Genomic DNA, 15,409 nt, shown 5'->3' with positions numbered 1-15,409 from the left:
TCTCCGCCCGACAGGGCTTCGGGTTTAAAATGAAACCTGAGGGAAAAGTTTGCCGCCGCCGCCGCCGCCGCCGCCGCCCCCCCCCCCCACCTTGGCCGGGACAAGGCTGCCCCGAAGGACGCGCCAGGGCGTCTGGAGGCGGTTTGGGGGCGAGCGCGGGGGTGGGTGGGAGGTGGTGGTGTCCCTTCCCGACGATGAGTCCCTTTCGGAGTCGGTTGTGGGAATGAAATTCTGCGACTGTGCCGGTTTTGGAGTGGGTCGTTGGCATCCCTTCGGAGCCCCTTCGTTGTTTCTCGAAGAGCAGAAGAAAGGACTTGAGCCCAACAGACTTGCAAAGGGGGGGGGGGCTGTGCTTTTAATCATCCTTACAGTCATCATCTTAGAGGGGCACTGCTGGAAGGGACTTCACGGGTTATGAGGCTGTTGGGTTTTTAAGTCGTCAGAGGAAGCCTTTGCTCGCTCTCTGGCTCTCTGCAAAGGCTTCTCAGGAAGGCGTTTCCTCAGAAACCGAGGCTTAAGAGGAGGATCTTAAGAACAGGGCTGCTGTGTTTTGCTTGTTTTTAATTTAAACTTCTATTATTGTTTCAATGTTGTCAGCTGCATTTTGATCCTTTTGTGGAGAAAGGTGGATGATAAATATTTTAAATCGATAAGTAAATGCCCCAGGTAGTTTTATTTGACAGAAAGAAGTCATGAACTTGCTACTTCACATCTCCTGGCAGCACTTGAGGAAGTGGCCTATAGGCAACAAAAGCTTATGCAAAATAAAAATAGTACGGTATTTTAAGGGAGTCACAAGTGGGGGAGGCGGCACTAAGCTGTAAAACTAACCATGTTTGAGCATGTGCAAAATGCCTTCAGTCACTCCTGCCCAAGTGTTTTCTGGCCATCTAGAGCCTGGAATGTGACATTTAGAAATTACTGTAATTCCTTGGTGTTAACCACTCAAATCTAAAAAATGAACTGTTACTATCATTTGCATTTAGTTCCTTCAATTTAATTCATTGATTATTTATTAACTTGTTAAATAAATCATTAGGGTTTTTTCAGTAGCATAGGGTGGGTTGCCAGTACCAGGGCAAGTATTGCGCGCACACACACACACACACACAACCTGTGGACTTTTAACACTCCCTGAGTCCCTTCCACCAGTCTGTACTGAACCCTCAGCACATGTATTGTATTTCAAGGAAATACTGATACAGTGGGGTCTTGACTTGAGAACTTAATCCGCATTGGAAGGCGGTTCTCAAGTCAAAAAGTTTTCAGGTCAAATCTGCATTTCCCATAGGAATGCATTGAGAACCATTTGATCCGTATCTGCTCTTTTCCGTCCATAGAAACTAATGGGAAGCTGCTATTCTGCCTTCGACCACTAGAGGGGGATATTTTGTTTCTTTTTTTCTTAGGTCAAGAAAGGTTCAGGGAAGGCAGGGAAAAGACAGTCCAGGCAGTTCAGTACCAGGCAGTCTGAAGACTGTCTCCCAATCCACTCTCTAAACCCTGGGGGGAGTGAGGAAGCAGACAGGCACCCTTTTCACTGGCCAACAGTTAACTGAAAGTTCACATTTTGCACTTTCCCTGCCTCCTACGTGGGTTTTTTTCAGTTCTTAACTCAAATCTAAGTATGTAAGTCAAGTCAATATTTTCCTATGAGAGCGGTTCTTAAGTCAAAATGTTCTTAACTCAAGCCGTTCTTAAGTCAAGACCCCACTGTATAATTAAAGTAAAATGCAGTCAGCTTTATATTCAAATGTATTTTACAATGCCTGGTTTTAATTTATGCAAATTTTTCAATAACAGTAATGAAATCTATATAGAAATCTCTCTCAACTGACAGACACTATTGCTAGGTTATTCAACCCTTGGCTCATTGTAGATCTCTGTACGTTTTCATTAATTTGAGTTTTGAAAGTTAAATTAATTTAAGACAAACTATCTTGTGTATACTGTATATCTTTTTGGCCCCAGAGTACAGAACACAGAGATCTTTACGTTTCAGTCCACAATTTCCTTAATGTAGACAGTGTCTAGTAGTACATATTTACTGTACTACTGCTATACATACTGTATAGTACTGTATGTTTACTGTACTACTACTATTCTATACATACTGTACTGCTCTATACATGTGAAAAAGAGGGCATGAGACTAAAAGATGCCTTTTGGGAACCAAGAAAGCCTTGGCATTTTCTCTTCCTAGAACTATACGGGTGATTTAAAAAATCTTCTTGCTCAAGATTCTTTGGCATCAATCTAACATTAGCTTGAACACCTTTAATTACAGTACCTTTGATTAATACTGTAATCCAATTCATATTCATTTGGGAAAGAGTCCCATTTTTGTCAATCAGTGAGTGTTAATAATAAGGATACGTAATTGTGTGCCGTCACGTCCGTTCTGACATAAGGTACTTTTCGTCTTAATAAACATGACTAGGATCCATTTGACCATTTGCGTAATTTTATTTATTTATTTATTCAATTTATATCCCGCCTATCTGGTCGATATGACCACTTTTTGCAGCGTCTTAGTGCAAAATTCTTTGAGAATGATAGTCAGACCTAGATGTCTTTAACCATTTTACAGTGTAAGTTTTTTAAGACTACAAAATTTCTGGATCTGGGGCAGGAGGGTAAAAGGGCAGCCAGAAAAGCCTAGCCTATCAAGTTCTCAAACTGGCCTACACAGAGGAGAGAGTGCAGGAAGAGTGTCTCTTTCAGATGGGGTCTACGTTTGCTTCCTTCTTATTTTCAGCATTAATGTTGTCTCCTATGATTAAAACGGAGAAAGACTGCTCAAGTAATTAAGCAATAACTTTTAATTACCAGAGGTTGCCAAGGGACGTCTTCCCCTTCTCTAAGCAGGATGCACCTGTGTGTGTGTGTCTTTGAAAGGGCGGCGGGAAAAAGTGGGAAGGGGCTGCAGGAGGCGGCTTTCCCCTCCTTTCCCGTGCAGGGCTAGCGCAGTGGAAGGGCCAGTGAGTGAGCGTGCTGGGGTGGGAGAGGGAGAAAGCGAGGGCGGAGAGTGGGCCGTGGGCAGCCCAGCCAAGAATGCACATGGCTCCTGGGCACCTCTGCTGATGCTGTTAAGATGCTACACTCAATATGTCAGCAAGTTTGGAAAATTCAGCAGTGGCCAGAGGATTGGAAAAGATCAGTCTACATCTCAATCCCAAAGAAGGGCCATGCCAAAGAATGCTCCAGCTACTGTACAATTGCACTCCTTTCACACGCTAGCAAGTTTATGCTCAAAATCCTACAAGGGAGGCTTCAGCAGTATGTGGACCGAGAACTCCCAGAAGTACAAGATGGATTTCGAAGGGGCAGAGGAACTAGAGACCAAATTGCTAACATGCAATTATTTTGTTCCAAAAAGAGAATCTTCTACTCATACACTATCAGCTGACAAACAGCAAGCATCTCTATCAACTTCCTTTCTTGCAAGAATGTCTTCCCCTCTCCCATTCCATCCCTCTCCATTTTTACATCCTTGCACACACACACATCTCCACTTCTCTATGAATTTTGCAACTTCTGCCACAGAATTAATCCATCCCACCCATCAGCAGATAATACACTCTCCAGAGAGTAAAATCTTACTCTCTCACATATACTCACACACCCTCTTTCTTTCCTCTCTGTATCTGTTACTCCATGAGGCAGGATTGAGCAGACAGATCTTGGACTAATTGCTCTTCATCAGCCTGACATACCTCACTGGGTTGCAGTGAGGATGACACTGGATGAGAAGAGCCACATAGGCTACCTCATAAGAGGAAAAGCAGAATATAAATGTTAATAAGTAGCAGTAGTTTGTGGGCATTTTTAAGACAAGACAGTCTATGCCCTTAGGTTTACAAGTTTTAAAAAAGTGACAAAGAAGGGAAAAAGGAAATGTACAAACTCTCAAGCACAAGAACTTTTTGACCATAATTCCAAAAGATCTGTTTGGCGCAAAAACAATACTGCGTATCACCAAAAGAACACCATACCCACAGTGAAGCGTGGTGGTGGCCGCATCATGTTTTGGGGCTAAATTTTTCTTCAGCTGGGACAGGGACCTTAGCCAAGCTAGAGGGAATTATGAACAGTTCCAAATACCAGTCAATATTGGCACAAAACTTTCAGGCTTCTGCTAGAAAGCTGAACATGAAGAGGAACTTCATCTTTCAGCATGACAACCACCCAAAGCAAACATCCAAATCAACAAAGGAACAGCCTCACCAGAAGAAGATTAATGTTTTGGAATGGCCCAGCCAGAGCCCACACCTGAATCTGACTTAATATCTGTGGGGTAATCTGAAAAAGGCTGTGCACAGGAGATGCCCTTGCAATCTGAGATTTGGAGCATTTTGACAAAGAAGAGTGGGCAAATATTGCCAAATCAAGATGTGGCATACTGACAGAATCATACCCAAAAAGGCTGAGTGTTGTAAGAAAATCACATGGTGCTTCAACAACATATTAGTTTAAGGGTGTGCACACAGATGCAAACATTATTTCAGTTTTTTATTTTTACTTCCCCCCACCTAAAAAAAATCAGTTTGTTGTTCAATTGAGTTGTACAGTTCATAGGTGTTATTAAAGGTGGAAAAAGTTTTGAAATGATTTATCTTTGTCTCATTTTTAAATCACAGACACTTGACATTTTAACAGGGGTGTGTAAACTTTTTATATCCACTGTATTTGTTTGACCTTTTTTAAGTATTTATATGCTCACTTGGATTAGCCTTAATTTTGTCTTTTAATGTTGTAAGCTGCCTTAGTTCTTTTCAAGGAGAAAGATGGGGTAAAAATATTTTAAGTAAATAAATAAGTCCACATTAAGACTCATTAAGAACAGAAGCAGGCAACCTGATGCCCATCCAGACATTTCAGACTACAATCTCCACCATTCCCAAATACTAGCCATGCTGTCTGGGGAACAATCTGGACCTATTGGTTTTACAAAAGACTTGCTCATATGCTGCAGCTCTGTTCTGGTAAAAGGCAGAAAGGGGACCAGCAGCAACAGATTTTCAAGCCCAGGCAAGCTAAAAAAAACAAAAACCTCTTATAATGGTTGCTCCTGGGGCCATTGAGCTGGCCTCCCTCCTCCCTCTGCCCAAGCCCTGTCCACCCCCTCCAATAGAAGTTCCGTGGCTTTGAGGCCTTCTTGCCTCTGAGGAAGCAGCCCCAACAGCAACAGATTTTCCAGCCCAGGCAAGCCCACTCCGCCCCTCCCTTTTTGTAACGGCTGCCACTGTATCCCCGCGGCCCAGCTGATGTCGCCTCGCGGACTGGGGGTTGGGGAACCCTGTATTAAAGGGATGTGGTGGCGCTGCAGGTTAAACTGCAGAAGCCTCTGTGCTGCAAGGTCAGAAAACCAGCCGTCGTAAGATCGAATCCATGTGATGGAGTGAACTCCCGTCGCTTGTCCCAGCTCCTGCCAACCTAGCAGTTCGAAAGCACGTAAGTGTGAGTAGATAAATAAGTACCACCACGGTGGGAAGGTAATGACATTCCGTGTCTAGTCACGCTGGCCATGTGACCACGGAAACTGTCTACGGACAAACACTGGGTCTACGGCATAGAAATGGGGATGAGCACCACGCCCTAGAGTCGGACACGACTGGACTAAATGTCAAGGGGAACCTTTACCTATCTATTATCAATGGCTAGTGGGATATGTGTATGCATGCAGGTCTGAAGGTAGCCAAACCGGTTATGCGGTCAAGCCTTATCGTATGTACTGTAAAATGGAGTGGGAGACTTCATTGTTTCAATAGGTTAACTGGGATGATTGCAGCTAAAAGATCCGTCTGGCAGGAAATTCACACCTGAACACAAGCAACAGGTGGCAACAAGGGGGCAGGGGACTGACTAGGGGCTTATTGTCAGGTTTGTGTTCTTTTGGTGAACAGGGAGTTAAATTTTAATATTGTAATGAAGTGCAGCGTCACAAATGTAGTGTAAAAGCCAATGTAATGACTTACAGCATACAGGTGTAACAAGATGATGTAATGCTTGATTGTTAAGTAAGACCAGCTGTAAATGGTGAAATGTGGTTGGTTGTTCTGAGTATAAACGTAACAAAGACAGAAAGTTGAGTTACTTACCTGTAACCGTGGTTCTTCGAGTGGTCATTCTGTGAATCCACACGAAAGGGTTAAATCAGCGCCAGCGATGATCCTCTCGGAACGTTCTAGAGCTAAAAGAAACAAAGTTGTAGATTAGGTACACTGCACATGCTCCTCCCACCCAGCCTTAGTTCCATTTATCCGCCACCCGAAACAGCCATTGAGGCTGAGTAAATAAAAATCTTAGATATTCAGTGACGGATAGAGGGGAGGCCGGGTGGGATCATGTGGATTCACAGAACGACCACTCAAAGAACCACGGTTACAGGTAAATAACCCAACTTTCTTCATCGTGGTCTTCTGTGAATGCACACGAAAGGGTGACTAGCTAGCTGACTCACCGGATGGAGTGACGTCACTGAAGGACTGATGTTAATACTGCTCTCCCGAAGGACGCCTCCTTCTTAGCTCTGACGTCCAGCCTGTAATGGTCGATGAACATAGAAGTATTAGACCACGTGGCAGTTCTACAGATATCGGGTACATCGATGCCCCGCAAGAGAGCTGTAGAGGAGGCCACTGCCCTGGTAGAATGTGCTCTAAGTCCTTCTGGGGGGTCTTTATGCAAAAGTTCATAGGCTAGTGAGATGGTAGCAACAAGCCATCTTGACAAGGTTGACGGTGACGCTGGTAACCCTTTCTTAGAACCAAAGTAACACAGAAACAGTTTGTTAGATAAACGGCATTCCTTGGACCTAAAAACATAAAAGGCTAGTGCCCTTCGAACGTCCAGTGTATGAAGCATGCGCTCCGTGTCATTAGAAGGATCAGGAAACAACGTCGGTAGAATAAGAGTTTGGTTTAAATGAAAATCAGATACCACCTTGGGAAGAAAGGAGATATCAGTATGGAGAATAACTTTCTCTCTGAAAAACTGTAAAAAAGGCTGGTCCACCCTCAAGGCAGCCAATTCACTAGCACGTCGGGCGGAGGTAATAGCTACAAGAAAAAGGGTTTTAAGGGTTAATAGCTTTAAGTCACAGTGAGCCATAGGCTCAAAGGGAGGTCGCATAAGGGCATGAAGGACCAACTGCAAAGACCACTGCGGAACTGGCGGTCGAACTGGTGGCCTTAGGTTAGCCAACCCCTTCAGGAAAGCCTTTACCATTGGGTGTGAAAAAAGGCGTGAAGCTGAAGAACCATGAGGCTGAAAGGAAACAATCGCTGCTATATACACCTTTAAAGTGGAAATGGAAAGGTTAAAGTCAAAGAGATAACGCAAAAACTGGAGCAGGGTAGATAGGGTTGTTGGAGACGGAACCAGTCTTCTTGAAGCCGTAAATTTTAAGAAACTTTGCCACTTATAAGTGTACAATCTCGTGGTGGATGGCTTCTTAGACATTGCTAGTACCTCCTTGATTTGCGGGATATCCTCCACGCGTGGAGATGAAGTGAGTCCAGGTTGGGATGGAGCATCTTGCCTGCATGTTGCGTCAGGAGCTCCGGAAAGAGAGGAAGACGTAGAACATCTGTGGACATTGACATTAACGTGTGGAACCACGGCTGACGGGGCCAAAACGGTGCTATTAGAATGGTCTCCGCTGCCTCGTCCTTGATCTTGACCAATGTTCTCTGAATGAGTGGGAAGGGTGGAAACAGGTATATGAGACCTATGCCCCAACTGATCATGAACGCATCTCCCGATGACCCTGCGCCTCTGCCTGCTCTGGAGGCGTAAGCAGGACACTTTCGGTTGTGAGACGTTGCAAACACATCTATGGCTGGAGTGCCCCAACGTTGGCAAATGTGTTGGAAGGTCTTGTTGTCTAGTTGCCACTCGTGTGTCTGATTGGTACGGCGACTGAGATAGTCTGCCACCGTGTTGTCCTCTGTCGCAATATGTATCGCTACGGAGAAGACATGATGGTGGTAGCACCACTCCCAAAACATTACAGTGATGAGAAGGAGCGACTGTGAACGTGTGCCTCCCTGCTTGTTCACATAATACAGGGCCGTGATGTTGTCCGTGACCACCTGGACCCCACGACCCTGTACCAGAGGTAGGAAGGTCTTGAACGCTTTGAAAATCGCTAGAATTTCCAGGTGGTTGATGTGTAGTACCTTCTCTTGCGCCATCCACAGGGAATGTATTTTGTGAGGACCACAGTGCGCACCCCAACCAATAGGGCTGGCATCTGTAGTCACCTGTACTGACAGCCGGATCGATCGAAACGGGCGTCCTATTGTCAAATGAGGTGGGAAGGTCCACCATTAGAGCTGTCGAGCTAACTCCCGGGTGACTGGAAGCCGCTTGCTTTGGCGGTCTGTCTCTGGGTTGAATTGTGACAGAAACCACGCTTGAAGGGACCTGAGCTTCAATCTGGCGTGAGCCAACCCTGGGGTGGTTGAGGCCATCAAGCCAAGAAGATGTTGGGCATGTTTTGCTGTTAGTCTTGCCCCGGATGAAACTTTCGTATTGCTCGATGAATTTTTAGTATACGCTCTGTTGGCAAAAAAAATGCGCCCTTTCTTCGCATCTAATTTCGCCCCGATGTAATCGATGACTTGCGACGGAACTAGACAAGATTTTTTGATGTTTACTGTTAGGTCTAGACAGCGCAGAACATGAAGAACATATTTTTTGTCTTTCAGAGCGCGACGTTTGGAGGTGGAGACTATTAACCAATCGTCTATATACGGGAATACTTGAACTCCCTTTAGACGTAAGAAGGCGGTCACCGGCGCCATACATTTTGTGAAGGTTCTGGGAGCTGTGGTAAAGCCAGAAACTGGTAAATGGCATCGCGAAAGAGAAATCTGAGGTATTTGCGATGGTGAGGGTGGATCGTTATATGAAAATATGCATCCTTTAAATCTATGACCAGAAACCAATTGTTCTTTTTCAACAGGTGGATTATGGATTCTAAGGTGACCATGCGGAATCGTCGCGGATGGAGGTAAGTATTTAGGAGTCTTAAGTCCAAAATTGGTCTGACGCCTTCGTCCTTCTTGGGAACGGCAAAATACCTTGAATAAAAGTCTTTTTTATATCTGTACTGGGAATTCTTTGAATGGCATTTTTCTTTAACAAAGAAAGAACTTCTTCTTCTAGGATAGGATCTGATGATGTAGAGAGAACCTGCCCTAGAGGAGGTGATTTTATAAACTCCAGAAGATAACCGAGCTGAACGATGTTTAGTACCCAAGAGTCTCTTGTAATAATTGACCAATTTTGGAAATAAGGAGAAAGTCTTGTAATGTGTTGTGTTGAAACGAAGGCGACCGGGTCAAAGATACTGTTTTGCTTTTTTGGCAGGCTGCTTATACCCTTGGCGGCGCTGGGAATGTTGAGGACGGTAAGTATTGGAAGATGGTGCAGGATTGGAGGATCTTGCTTGGGATTGTCCTTTAAACTGTACTGAGAACCTTGAGAGTATTGATTGTAAGTTTTTTTCCAGTGGTATCTAGTGTATCTAGATTGCGGTTGTATATAATATGATTTGGCAGTCTTTTTTGCCTTGTGTAGCTCCTCGAGGTACAAATCAGTTCTGTCACTAAAAAGACCAGAAGCGTCGAAAGGCAGATTTTCCACTTTCGCCTTGACATCATCTAGTATGTTGGCCTCTCTAAGCCAAGCATGTCGGTGCAGAGTGACAGCAGACATGAGAATCCTAGCTGAAGCTTCAACAGAATGTTTTGTGGCTATACGAAGATGCTTCGAGACCATTTGACCTCTTCGTATGTATTGAGAAAGTCCTGTCTAGCCTCCTCAGGTATCATCCGCAACCCTGGTAAGATTTTAAGCCACAGCTGCTTCTGATATGCCCCTAACACAGTCTGATAGTTGGCGACTCTTAAAATAAAAGAGATCAGCGAATAAATTTTTCTGCCCAGCACCTCAAGTTTCCTTCCTTCCTTGTTAGTGGGAGTGACATGTGACCTTCCTGTTGGTCTAGTACAGTGGTGTCGAACTGTGGCCCTCCAGATGTTCTTGGACTTCAACTCCCAGAAGCCTTCACCACCACCTCTGCTGGCCAGGATTTCTGGGAGTTGAAGGCCAAGAACATCTGGAGGGCCACAGTTCAACACCACTGGTCTAGTACAACTAGTCTCCACTATTAACGAATTGGGAATCGGATGTTTGAGAAGAAATCTGGTATCTTCTCCTGATATTCGATAGAGGTTTTCAGTGCGTCGAGATAGAGAAGGAGTATTCGACAGTTGTTCCCAGAACTCAATTATATTAACCAAAGCAGAGAGGTAAGACAAAGTAGGTGGAGGGGACCTCTCACTATTGATGTCTCCAAATATCAGGTCCTCCTCGGCTATAGCCGGTGCATCAACCTGAAGCTTAAGAACCTTAGCCAGCCTGGCAAGCATTTGTGAATACGACGAAAAATCCTCCGATGGCGAGGAGGCATGTGGGTCACCCGTATCTGAGCCAACAACTTCACCCAGTGGCAAGTCTCCTTTACCATCCTGAGGGTGGGGTTCGTCTTCTGATTCAGAACAGCTATCTGAAAAAAGAGAATCTTCCTGAGACGAGGGTGAATGCCTTCTTTTACGGGGTGCCGGTTGAGGTCGTGCCGGCTCTCTAACAGGTTGCTGTGGAATAATCGCGGAAGATGGTGCAGAAGAAACAGGAGCAGAAGCATCCTTCGGCTGTCCGCTGGATGGTAGTGTTGGTTCGATGTCGAGGCGACGTCGACGTCGATGTCGCCGCGGAGGAGGTGAAGATGAAGATGATGAAGCATAAATGTATTTCTCCTTCCTTCGACGTCGATGCCTCTCTTGCGACGTCGAGGATGAGGTAGATGTGTAGCGCTTCCGGTGTCCACGTCGATGTTTCCTCGGGGGCGAATACGAAGATGAAGAATCCTCCGAGGGAGACCTGTGTCAGTGCCGAGAACGCCTGTCGGGAGATCGGTGTCGGCGTTTCGACATGTGCTTGGTCTTGCGTGAACGCTTCCTCGGCGGCGAAGATTGTCTTGATGCCGATGAGGAGGAATGAGCCAAAGACGCCCGCCCGGTAGACACAGGGCTGTGGGGCGGAGACACCAAGCTTGTGGTGGCGCTGGCAAGCTGGTTAGGTGTCGGGGACAAAGCCCAAGGAATAATCAGTGGCTCAGCCTGTCTAGGAGGTAGCGAGAGCGGTACCTCCGACAGGGACTCTCCGTCTCTTGGAAACTCCTCCAGAATCGGAGACGGGAGGGAGACAGGAGCAGATAGCAGTTGCTCCGCTGTTCCGATGTCCTTAACCGGCTTTTTCTTTGGTTGCTTTGCAGGCTTAGCCGCTGCAGCTTTTGCAGCAGATGACTTTTTCAAAGATTTCTTAGGTTTGTCCCCAATTTTGCTTTGAGCCTTGGTACAAGGTGGCTGAACAAGGCTAGCAGAAGTGGAGGGGGTAGCTGCAGAGGCGGGAAGCTCCATTGAGGATGGTTTTGAAGCAGCCAGCGCCGCGTCCCAGAGATGATATTTTAAACGCTGCTGGCGTGCACGTAGGGCAGGTTTTGTGAAGGCCCTACAATGCCTACAATCTTGTGGGGAATGTGCCTCCCCCAGGCAAAAAAGGCACTTTTCGTGTCTGTCCTGAAAGGGGAGCTTCCGATTGCAGTCCACGCAGCAGCTAAACAGACCGGACGGGGACATAAGCCGCAAAAGGGGAAAAAATCTGCCTTGCCCGGGAGACCGTTGGTTTAGGCGGGAAAAAACACCGTTTCGCCAAAGCCAGGGAAAAACCAGTTCCAAAGTCCAAATACACGATCCGCGTCAGGATAGGGGATTTTAGAGTAGTCTAAGCAGTCCAAAGTCAGAAAAACCGAAATTTATCCAAGAATAAGATAATAAATCAGGAGCTCTAGCCGAAAGGAACCACTTCGCACGGCGGAGAAATGGAACTAAGGCTGGGTGGGAGGAGCATGCGCAGTGTACCTCATCTACAACTTTGTTTCTTTTAGCTCTAGAACGTTCCGAGAGGATCATCGCTGGCGCTGATTTAACCCTTTCGTGTGGATTCACAGAATGACCACTCGAAGAACCACGGTTACAGGTAAGTAACTCAACTTTCTGTCTTTGTTACGTTTATACTCAGAACAACCAACCACATTTCACCATTTACAGCTGGTCTTACTTAACAATCAAGCATTACATCATCTTGTTACACCTGTATGCTGTAAGTCATTACATTGGCTTTTACACTACATTTGTGACGCTGCACTTCATTACAATATTAAAATTTAACTCCCTGTTCACCAAAAGAACACAAACCTGACAATAAGCCCCTAGTCAGTTCCCTGCCCCCTTGTTGCCACCTGCTGCTTGTGTTCAGGTGTGAATTTCCTGCCAGACGGATCTTTTAGCTGCAATCATCCCAGTTAACCTATTGAAACAATGAAGTCTCCCACTCCATTTTACAGTACATACGATAAGGCTTGACCGCATAACCGGTTTGGCTACCTTCAGACCTGCATGCATACACATATCCCACTAGCCATTGATAATAGATAGGTAAAGGTTCCCCTTGACATTTAGTCCAGTCGTGTCCGACTCTAGGGCGTGGTGCTCATCCCCATTTCTAACCCTTTCGTGTGCATTCACAGAAGACCACGATGAAGAACAGATCTTTGCCACTCAGCAGTAAGTCTCGTGGTCATTTGCTTCTATGTTATTACTGCTCTGAATGTTATTATGCCAAATGTATATTGCTTTGTATATATGTATAGTCATATCCAATGTATTATATTATAATCATTAAGAACTCTCTCATGTTGTTTTCTCCCTACGTCTCTCTTACTTTGCTATATTTAAGGGGGAATAATGGAAGCAGTTTAATAAGAGGCTCTGTATAACTAGTGTCCTTAGTTTCAAGGCTTGTCTTTCAAACAGAGTGCCCTTGCCAGGCTTCACATTCAACAGGACTCTAAGAAGTTTTCTTGAGGCCAGGGCCTCATTAAGCCTCTGGAGTTTTGGCCCCACGCCAACACTTATAAGACTCAATCTTTCTTTTCTGCTCTTTTTGGGCAGCATGAGCTGGTGTATCTTGTATTCTGTGCAGAATAAAATCTTTCAGAGACCTTCTAGGTGTCAGTTTGCTTTTCTCTTTCTCTTAGTTGGGTATTTGGCTAACCCACCCAGGAGCTGAACCCAAGTTTTGTAATACAACTATCCATTTAAAACCCCATTCAGGCAGCCAGTCATTAAGGAAAAGCTTGCTTGAAGAGAAAGGTCTTCACGTGCTTTTGTTGTTGTTGTTTGGCTCCTTACTTATAATGTCCTTCACATTACACATTCTTTTATAATGGAAGGCTGGAGAGCTTGATCAGTTACTTCGATAACTTAAATATATAAATATTTTTAGAACCCTACAGGCATTTCAATTATCTAAGTCTGCTTTAAACTTATTTTATACAAACCTAAAAGCTGATAAAATCCCCACCAGCCATCATGATTAATATACCTTTAAGAGCTTGAATCTCCTTTTCTTTTTTTCACTGTAAACAGAGCATAAGGCGAGAATAAAAACAGAGTTCTGATTCCTGTCCTCTGAAGATGCCGGCCACAGAGACTGGCAAAACGTCAGGAAGAACAACTTTCAGAGCATAGCCAAAGAACTTGAAAAAACCACAACAACCATCAATAAAAACAGACTTAGGCTGCTGGAAAAAAAGCTTATTTATTTCCTGAAATTCTTGAAAGCTAGATATTTTTGGTAAGCTACACTCCCTAGCTCCCTCAGCTGGAAACAAATGAGCATGCAGAAGAAGTTTATGACTGCAAAATGTAACAATATGCACATTTTTTAAAAAGCACCAATCTCCACCAGGAACACACTCTTTCATCACTACCAAGACAAATTTGGATATAAAAATCCATGCTATTAGGGCTATCAATATTGGAACAAGGTAGGAGAAAAAAACCACAACAAACTCTAAAGGCTCAAAAGTGGAAAATGATTACTCCAAGGATGTCATATGAAAATGATGCAAAGCTGAGGTGGTGGCTGACATTTAAAAGGGATAAAAGGCAGCATAATTTAAACCTCCAAGGTCACACACACCCAGTCTGTGCATTTCCATTAATGCCCTTTTTCTTAAGTTGCAAAGGAAATTTCACTATATATTTGTCATTTATAATAGCTAAACGTTTTTAAATCTTCAAACACAAACTTTCCTTTATTTCAAATCCTAGTTCAGTGCGATCAAGACACCAAGAATGATGTTAGGAGGTCAAAGGAAGATGGGTTTGCCTGTCCATCATGTCCTTTTGAAGACTACATGCTCAGTTGCAGAAAAGCCAGTTAAAAACTTGGTTATTCAAGAAGGCCTTCCCTCCAGTCAATTAAGTCTCTCTCTCTCTCTCTCTCTCTCTCTCTCTCTCTCTTTTTTGGCTATTCCATCTTGGTAATCCTCTCTTTAAATTAATTGTTTTAAATTGAAATTTGTAATTTTATGATTTTATATATTTTTATACTGTTTTGTTTTATTTTGTAAGCCGCCCTGAGTAGACATGGTCTAGAGGGGCGGGGTAAAAATCAAATAAATAAATAAATAAATAAATAAATAAATAAATAAATAAATAAATAAATAAATAAATAAAGGTAGTTTGCATGTAGAAGGGTCCAGATTCATCCACTGGCATCTCTATTTAGGACTTGGAAACACTTATGCTACATCAGTTTGGAGATCTGCTGCTAGTAGGCAGGCAATGTGGAAGTGGACCAATAGACCCACAGCATAGTTTAGTTCTTTATATTCCTATGAGAATGGTTTCTTTTATAGCATTTGTTCTGTTTGGAGAAAACAGAACAGACATATGAGCAGACATATAAAATTTTCTTCTCCACCTCTCGCCACTCCTTTTTATTCTTCTGATTGTAACTGAAGTTTCACAACTATATAAGTAAACATGTGTTTTTTCTACAGACTACTTGTAGAGTGGCTTTTATATACAAAGGTCTAGTCACTATGATCAGGTGAGGATACGGATCATAGAAAAAGTGGCAATGCTCCCCCCCCAATAAAACCAAACCCCTCAGAGATCCCTGTCCCCTAGCCAAATTTCAGCCCATGTCATGTTCCCGGGGGTTACAACAGCCAAAGTTTGATAAACCAGTCCAGGGTCAGGAATACCAAGAATGCAAAGCCAATGTCCATAAACCAACTCACAGAATGCAGTCCAAGGTCAGAGTCCAAATACACAGCGTAGTCCAGGGTCAGAGTCCAGAGTCAGGAACACGGTTCAAGAAGCGTGGATGCAAGCCAGGGGTTTTGACTCGTTGCTTCCACAGAAATTTTGGCTGGCTAGGAGCTGTTTTATAATAAAACAGCTCCGTGAGCTGCTGGAAACCT

General features: G+C 44.2%; 1 long non-coding RNA gene across 1 annotated transcript in view; it reads left to right on the top strand.

Annotated features, from left to right (window-relative positions):
- Positions 1–74: 74 nt before the first annotated feature.
- The window catches only part of LOC144584369 (uncharacterized), a 31,666-nt gene continuing 16,331 nt past the window's right edge, over positions 75–15,409 (top strand). The window contains exons 1-5 of the long non-coding RNA XR_013538570.1: positions 75–8,884; positions 8,972–9,019; positions 9,379–9,418; positions 12,020–12,073; positions 12,653–12,698. This is a non-coding gene — a long non-coding RNA (uncharacterized LOC144584369). The remainder of the gene's footprint in view (positions 8,885–8,971; positions 9,020–9,378; positions 9,419–12,019; positions 12,074–12,652; positions 12,699–15,409) is intronic.

The sequence above is a fragment of the Pogona vitticeps genome, chromosome 10, assembly GCF_051106095.1.
Source record: "Pogona vitticeps strain Pit_001003342236 chromosome 10, PviZW2.1, whole genome shotgun sequence".
NCBI lineage: Eukaryota > Metazoa > Chordata > Lepidosauria > Squamata > Agamidae > Pogona > Pogona vitticeps.
This window is presented reverse-complemented; position numbering and strand designations above follow the sequence as displayed.